Source organism: Neophocaena asiaeorientalis, unplaced genomic scaffold (genome assembly GCF_003031525.2).
Source record: "Neophocaena asiaeorientalis asiaeorientalis breed wild unplaced genomic scaffold, Neophocaena_asiaeorientalis_V1.1 scaffold138, whole genome shotgun sequence".
In the NCBI taxonomy this organism is placed as follows: Eukaryota; Metazoa; Chordata; class Mammalia; order Artiodactyla; family Phocoenidae; genus Neophocaena; species Neophocaena asiaeorientalis.
Window position 1 is genome coordinate 2,945,208 of NW_020172632.1, and position 6,778 is coordinate 2,951,985.

The window sequence follows — 6,778 nt, forward strand, 5'->3', positions numbered from 1 at the left end:
AAAAATTGAGGACAGCCTTATAAGACATCCCTGGGTCTCCTTCTGCTGATGCCTGCTTAAGGGTTAGAGGAGGTTGGTCCTTCAAGTCAAGAGAAACCAGAGACCCTAAGTCCGGCACAGCCACGTCCTGAGCACTTGGCAACAGCAGTCAGCACAGAGCCAGAGGCGCTGAGTTGCCTGACTCATCTGTCACACATGTCGACACCAGAACACAGCATCTCCCCAAACATCCTTGACTTCTCAAGTGGACCTTCCCCACTCAGACACCCAGCCATTCTTCAAGCATCACCAGTTCTACCCTCCGCTCTCCCTTCATAGTGCTTCTGCCCCATTCCAGGCCCCATCGTTTCTCACCTGGGTCACCGCACCAGCCTCCTTCCTGGTCTTTCAGCCACCCGCACCCCCATCCTCTCTGCAGAGCATCTTTCCAAAATGCAAATCTGATCAAGGCCCTCTACTCCTTGGAACTCTTCCATGCTTGCCACTACTCTCAGGTTGATCTGACTGGTTAGAACAGCAAACGTTCTCTGTAAAGGGCCAGGTAGTAAATATTTTAGGCTTTGTTCACTAAATGTACGCTGTTATAACTGCTCAACTGTGACATTGCAGCAAAAGTAGACATTGACAATAATGGAACAAATGGGTGTGGCATATTTCCATAACATTCTCGTTATAAAAACAGGCAAGGAGCCAGATTTGGTCAGAGACCCATAGTTTTCCAACCACTGTGGTATAAACCAACCTCCATGCCCTGAGTGACTTGGCCACTACCTCACAGAGGTCAGCCTTGTCACTCACCACTCAATGAGGTTTACTGGCCGGCCGTACACTATGACTCGGTTCCTCTGCACAGGCTCTGTTGTATCAAGTGCCACGCCTCTGCTCGTGTGCTCCTTATATGCCCATGACTTTACCTCACTAGATCCTACTCATCTTAAAAGACTCAGCTCAGTCTTTGAAGAGAAATTTGGTATCAGCCAAGTTTGGTATCATCCAACACACATTTCTCTTTGACTCAACACTTCAACTTCCAGGAATTTGTCCCTCAGACAAGCTCATCTACAAATGTTCAAAGGCATACCTATGAGGATGTCTGTTGCTTTATTGCTGCACTATTGTTTAGCGTGTGAAAATATTAAATGTTCATCAATGGGGGTGATTCAATTATGGTATACACATATAATGAATAGTATGCTGGTATTAAAAATAATGAAGCAGGGGTCTTCCCTGGTGGCGTAGTGGTTGAGAATCTGCCTGCCAATGCAGGGGACACGGGTTAGAGCCCTGGTCTGGGAAGATCCCACATGCCGCAGAGCAACTAGGCCCATGAGCCACAACTACTGAGCCTGCGCGTCTGGAACCTGTGCTCCGCAACAAGAGAAGCCACGACAGTGAGAGGCCCGCGCACCACGATGAAGAGTGGCCCCCACTTGCCACAACTAGAGAAAGTCCTCGCACAGAAACAAAGACCCAACGCAGCCATAAATAAATAAATAAATAATAATAATGGAGCAGATCCAGATGTTCTGACAGGAAATTAATTTCAAGATGTATTAAGAAGGCAAGATGCGGGCTTCCCTGGTGGCGCAGTGGTTGAGAGTCCACCTGCCGATGCAGGGGACACGGGTTTGTGCCCCGATCAGGGAAGATCCCACGTACCGCGGAGCGGCTGGGCCCATGAGCCATGGCCGCTGAGCCTGCGCGTCTGGAGCCTGTGCAATGGGAGAGGCCACAGCAGTGAGAGGCCCGTGTACTGCAAAAAAAAAAAAAGAAGGCAAGATGCGAAACACCATGTATGACATAATCCCATTTGTGTATAAAAGGATACACACACACACACGCATGTACACACAAATGCTTGATATGTATAGAGCATCCAAAAGGATACATAAGAAATGTAACAGTGGTTACCTCTGGGGAATGGAACTGTAGTTGAAGGATTGGAGCGGGGCTATCAGCAGAGAGCTTTTCCAGTTGAAGGATTGGAGCGGGGCTATCAGGTATGGTTGTAAAGCCTGTGCACTGTGCAAGCCCAGATGGAGCCACACATCTAGACCACGATAGCAATGGTGTCCCCTGCAATTGTGTAATACAGCAGCAGCCCTGATTCTGGAGAAAACAAATATTTTATTACCTACACTTTTATACCTTTTGAATTTTTACAACATCAAATCCTAGACCCTGAGAGCGGGCCCTGGATTTGAAGACTGCACTGTAGCTGTTTGCCGGCTTGCCAGGATGTACGTCTTTTGAGGAGAAAAAGCCTGCCTTATTCACAGCACAGTGTGAATCACACCATCGAAGACGAGTAAAAGATACAGAGACCACAGATTTACCTGACTTGGAGCTGAATCTTGCCAGAGAAAAAGTTGCGCACTCAGTAGGTGTTCAGAGTAATATAGAGAAATAGACTGCATGAGTGCAGATGGGTATTGCACTTAACAAACAGTTCCTCAGATCTACCATGGGCCAGAAAGCATGCTGGCCAAGTCATGGTCTTCTGAACAAGCCACGTACAGTCAAGGCCAGCCATCCAGAGCTGGACACGTGATGGCCTTCTGTGCAGGAAACAAAGACGAGAACAAGCTCAGATCCCCTTAATATAAGGTAAAATGTTGCTGGCATCCCGGAGGTCGGAGGCAAGAGGCAACTTCTGATAAGGGCTATCAAAGAAGGCTTCATGAAGAAGCCGGCATAGGTTGTGATGCGTGGAGGATGAGGAGGGTTTTGCCAGGCAGAGACTGAACAAAGTGGGACAGAAGGGAGTGACATTTTAAGCAAAGGAAGGGAAATAAATAAGAGAGCCCAGGACATGTTCAGGTCGCTGGAGCAGAGAGCTGCATGAGAGGAAGGCTGTAGATGAAGCAAGTGAGGTTGGTTGGCTAGATGAGGAGGGCTTTGAACATGAGGCCAAGGATACTGGCCTGTTTCCACACCATTGGTAGAGTCTAGGTTTCCAGCTGACATTCTCGGAAGCCGAGGGTCATTATCCAGGACATTAAGCAGCTAATGGGCCCATCCCAGTGCCCTGTGCAGCCTGGAGCACGAATGTTTTCCAAATGCTGTTTTTATCTCTTGGCAACGGTGAGGCCAAGCCCTCTGAGCTAAAAGTCGTGCACTTGCTGTGGTTCACTCTCGTCTCCACCGCCCAGGGCCTAAAGCCGTGAGAACTGTCTCCTCATCATTGCCATCCCACCCCACCCCAGCCCCAGCCCAGCCTAGCCCTTCCCTGGAAACAAAGCCAAGCCCACACCTGCTCTCTCTGACCTCATTTCTTCCTCACTAATTGATCAGAGCACAATAACAGCAGGCAGCAGGAGGGCTAGTCCCTGGTGGATGCAGGGCGCGAGAGAACCTCAATTATTAATCCTGCACCAGCTGCTGGAGCCAACAGGCCACCTGGGTGCCCAGAAGAGTGGCCTGGTCCCAGGTGGGTGTGGGATCAGTGCTGGGGGTAAATGAGTAATACCCAGCAGCTCCTAGGCACATCTGGAGTAACTGTGGTAGCACGATCTGGTGCCTAGCCTGACTGAGTGGGGAGACCTGCTGGCTATCTTGGCATTGCTGAGAGGCAGGCCATTTGAAAGGCACTGAGGACACCTTCCCACTTCCCTTCCACCCATCTGTAGCTGATGCCCTTCTTGCTGCTTCCCCTTCCCACAAAGGCCCTCTGGACAGAACCAGAGGAAAAAGAACAGCAGAGAGCTTTTCCAGTCATCTTGGCCAGGTCCAGGCCTAGTGCCTCCCAAGTTTTCTCTCCATGGTTCAGGTCTTCTCCCCATGGTTCAGATCAAGGTCTTCCTTGGGAGCTGGGGTAGGGACACAAATATTACTCCAACGCCTCTGCTTGCCCTAGCTGTACCCAACCTCCATGGCCAACCTAACCAGGCCTCACCTCCACCAGGAAGTCTTCCCTGACTGCTTCTGCCTCCCCTGGCTCTGTTCATCCCTGAATTCCTTTTACTCTCTGGCACTCCATGGAGTCCACAGGATTATAGCCTGTTTTTCTTTTATGGCTCTGAGTTAGCCATGGTACCCCTATAAATTTTCAAGTGCAAAGCTCCTCTGCCTTCTTCTTGCTTGTGGGAAAAAGGGAAGGGCATGGAACTGGGAGCCACAAGAACAGAGTTCAAGCCTGGCCTCTGCCACTAATAAGCTGCATGACCTCAGAGAAGTTGCTCAGCCCCTGTTAGCCTCAGGGTGTCAGTCTGTAAATGAAGAAGACAGTAATCCTAGCCTCCCAGGTGAACTGTGACAGGTCAGTGGGGCTGTCCTTTCCATGTATCCTAATCAGAAACTCCACCTACACCACCTTCCCCACTGGGCCCACTCCCCCAAATACTGTGTGCTCCCAAAAGAACCTTTTTTCTACTCAAAAATCATATAAAGCAATACATGTATTAATGATTTACTGCACCCTCCAGGCTGCCAATGTCACTTTAGGGGCATGTTCTAACCAAGGTAGGTTTTGTGCTCAACAAAGGGATGGATAATTATAATACTTCATAAAATTAAAGTCCCTGGTAGAGAGGCCAGGAACCAGGCATGACCCTGTGATACCTTTTAGAACTCATTAGGCTGCAAGAAAGGTCTGAGGGATATGGGACTCAAGACAGCCATCCAGAAGTATCCCAGGTCCTAGAGTCATCAGACCTGAGTTCAAATCCTACCTCTTCTTTGTCAGTTCCCATCTGAGCTTTGGTTTCCTTATCTAGAGGATAATCCCACCGTGAAGTGGTATTAAAAAGAAGGGAAACAAATTCTGTAAAATGCCTGGCACGTAGTGGATACTCAATAAACAGTAGCTAGGGGTGTTTGATTTTGTGAGGGGGAGTCATCAGCTTTCTTGAGGTATACCGACATACATACCATAAAATGCTCCAATTTTAAGTGTATAATTCAATGAGTTTGGACAAATGTATCCAGTTATGTAATCACCACCACAGTCATGACATAGAACATTTCCATCATCCCTTCATCACACTTTGCCCCTTCTCCCTTTCAGTCAATACCCTCCCCCTACTCATGGCCCCTAGAAACCACTGATCTGATGTCTGTCCTTATAGTTTTCCTTTTCTAGAATTTCATATAAATGGAATAACACGTTATGCCATCTTTCGTGTCTTCCTCTTTTCATTTAGCATAATACTTTTGAGATTCATCCATGTTGTTGAATGTATCAATAGTTCGTTCCTTTTTATTGATGAGTAGTTTTCCATTGTATGGGTATACCACAATTTGCTTATTCTTTCCCCAGTTTGATGAACATTTGAGTTGTTTCTATATTTTGGCTCTTATTAATAACTGCTATAAACATTGTCTACAAAAGCCATGGTTATTATTTATTACGGAATCGCAGAAAAACAGAGCTGGACACGTCCTCAGAGATCACCAAGTCTAGTGCCTCAAAGGTAAAGAAAATGAGGTTCAAAGGGGAAAGCTCATGCTTTAGCTCCTTACTACTGAAAGTGTGGTCCATGAATCAGAAGCATCAGTGTCACCTTAGAGCTCATTAGAAATGCAGAATCCCAGGCTCCATCCCAGACTTTCTGAATCAGAATCTGGATGTTAGCCAGACCTCCAGGTGCCTCCTAGGCACATTCAAGTTTGAGAGGCACAGGTCTAACCGGCAAGCGATCCATACAGGACTAGTACTAAGTCATCTGACCCCCAGGCCAGAGCTGTTTTCCCCAAGTTACAATGATTGGCAGTGGAGGTAGTGGGTCATGAGAGTCCAAGGCTTCAGGATCCAGAAACCCCTTTGAATCTGGGTCTGGCTGGTCTAGCTAAGGGCAGAACTGCAGCTGCCTCTGTAGCCTCATGGGGCCACAGGGCCTCTCGGTGTCTGGGTCAGCTTGGCTCCCAGAGGTCCTGGGCTCCTTAATTGAAAATCATAATTATTTATTTAGGTAACACTGCTGTTAGCTGTTAGCATGTAGAATTAATGACAGCCTATGTTGAGGGAGGCAGAAGGCAAGGGCAAAGGAGTCCTGGGTGGGGCTTTCAGAGCCCAGAAGTGCTCAGTTAAACTCATCTCCCACAGACACCCCTTAACTGTGTTGTGTCTATTAAACAGATACATGTGAACATAAGCACACTTTCCCCAAACAGCTAAGGAAAATAATAATATTCATTATTATTATTAAATTATATAATAACATTTTATTTATTTATTTATTTATTTATTTTCGGTATGCGGGCCTCTCACTGTTGTGGCCTCTCCCGTTGCGGAGCACAGGCTCCGGACGCGCAGGCTCAGCGGCCATGGCTCACGGGCCCAGCCACTCCGCGGCATGTGGGATCTTCCTGGACCGGGGCATGAACCCGTGTCCCCTGCATCGGCAGGCAGACTCTCAACCACTGTGCCACGAGGGAAGCCCCATTTTATAGTATTTTTAAATAATAACTATGAACTGTTTCCAGTTTTAACAAATTATAACAGCTCGTTCTCATTAATGGGTGATAATTTCAGGATGGTAAGTTTAGAAGTGAAAATAATATTGCTAATCATGAAATTTTCCTTTATGCTGTGATTGGCTATTACAGTATGTTTCCCAGCTAAGAAACAAGGAACAACCTGGTTCACCCCAAGATGGACAATCAGCTAGTAAACTCAGAGGCTTAGGGCCTCTCTAAGAGAGAGGGTACCACTGATCTTCAGACAACTGCTGAATGTCCATGATGCTCTGCTAACTGAAAGCAGCAGGTAGAGAGACGTGAAAGAATCCTCGCTCTTCAGGAGCTCACGGTCTAATGGGGGAGAGGGGAGGATAAATCT